The following is a 2,188-nucleotide window of genomic DNA, read 5'->3' as shown; positions in this document are numbered from 1 at the left end:
TATAGATAGATAGATAGATACATACATACATACATACATACATACATACATACATATAACTCATTATCTTTAAGTACATGTTTTACACTGATGTGCTCTCTGTTATTTAATCCTATATTGTGTACATTGGAATATATGATACAATAATGCATGTGAAAAAAGCACTACACGACATACAGCATGATGTAAGCTCGAATGGTAACCGTGGAAAACGTAAAATAGATTTATAAGATGAAATGCAATTATGTTTAAAGAACATGCATTTATAAAGCAAAGAAAAATTACTGCATAAAATTATGTATATATATGTATGTGTTTGTGTGTGCGGGTACTTGTATATATATATATATATGTGTGTGTGTGTGTGTGTGTGTGTGCATGTACACATGCACACATATATATATACATATAATCATGCATACACACACTCACTCTCACACACACACACACACACACACACACACACACGCATCGATTCATTTTTTCATATAGCTTTTATTCGTTACTAAACACAATACTATCGTAAATATCGTTATCTTACCTACGTTTACATATAAAGAAAAATTAAATTCGTCTCATTCATACTATTGTAAACCCCTTTGTTACAAACCAAACAGAAGAAATGTGTTGCAGATATATATTCAAATATTATTACACAAAATATGTAAGTGAGGTGAAGCAAGTCGATATGTGCGTATTTAATAGCAATTTAATCTTATGGTGAAGAAAAAAACACTAAAAATATATTTACTGTTGTTAAATTAATTCTTAGAAGAACGCCAGTAAAGCATGAAACAGTTGAAAATGTAAATTTTGAAGCAAACCGCTATAAGGTATATTATTGCAAAGCGGTTCTTAATAAAACGTGCATTCAATATTTCAAAAAATATGGTAACTAAATGAAGACTATTAACTGAAAAAAAGACAATGATACATAAGCACACTATTAATGATAGAAAATGTTTAAGAAAAAAACATTGAAAATTTTTGAATGAGTTTTATCAAAAACAAATTGCAAATGAAGCAGCGGAGATATTCAAACATACAAATGAGAGGTTATTTGTGTTCGCACATGCGCGTAAACTGTAGGCTACTCATGAACACTTCACCCCGGCCTTGGATAGTTCAAAAGCACTTAGAATATATCATTACGTATGCATTTCTGAAAAACCATAACAAACTTATTTTCTCAGAACAATATCGAAAATATATATGTGTTTGTGTGCTTTTAAGTTTAAAAATGGAGAGGTTCAATGGATATGAATAAACTTATTAATCAATTTTCATCCTTACCTACAATTGTTTCATTTCATCTCCAATTTATATTACAATGCGTATACGTTTGCATTTCAAAATACCTTGGGTGGAAAATCTTCAGGGCATGAAAAACGACAATACAGAGATTACATTTTGATCACTTAAAATACTCGACCAGACTATTGCAAAGTCTATTGGAGTATTTGAATTGGGTGTGAAATGAAACAATTGTAGGTAAGGTAACGATGGTAATTAATTAATGAATTAATTTATATCAATTGAATTTCTCCTTTTCCAAACTGAATAATAACATTTGATATTTTATGATATTTCATTATATATTCATTGAAGAAATAGCTCTTGAAAATGCAATATATTAAACCAGTGTATCTTGGATAAAAATATCCCTATAAGAGGTCTAAATACCCTCACAGTGACTAATATATATGTGTGTGTGTGTGTGTGTGTGTATGTATGTATACCCAAACGTATATATATATATATATGTTTGTATACACACACACACACACACACACACACACACACACACATATATATATATATATATATATATATATATATATATATATATATATATGTGTGTGTGTGTGTGTGTGTGTGTATACACATGCACACATACACAAATAAATGTGTGTGTATGTGTGTGTGCGTGTGTATGTGTGTGTCATTTCTTTGCTGCACAAAAGGGGCTACACACAGAGTGGAGAAACAAGGACAGACAAACGGATTAAGTCGATTATATCGACTCCAGTGTGTAACTGGTATTTGCTTAATCGACCCCGAAAGGATGAAAGGCAAAGTCTACCTCGGCAGAATTTGAACTCAGAACGTAAAGACAGACGAAATACCGCTAAGCATTTCGCCCGGCGTGCTAACTTTTCTGCCAGCTCACCGCCTTGTGTGTGTGTGG

This window comes from Octopus bimaculoides, chromosome 1 (assembly GCF_001194135.2).
Source record: "Octopus bimaculoides isolate UCB-OBI-ISO-001 chromosome 1, ASM119413v2, whole genome shotgun sequence".
Taxonomy (NCBI): domain Eukaryota; kingdom Metazoa; phylum Mollusca; class Cephalopoda; order Octopoda; family Octopodidae; genus Octopus; species Octopus bimaculoides.
The sequence above is the reverse complement of the archived record's forward strand: the minus strand, read 5'-3'. Positions refer to the sequence as shown.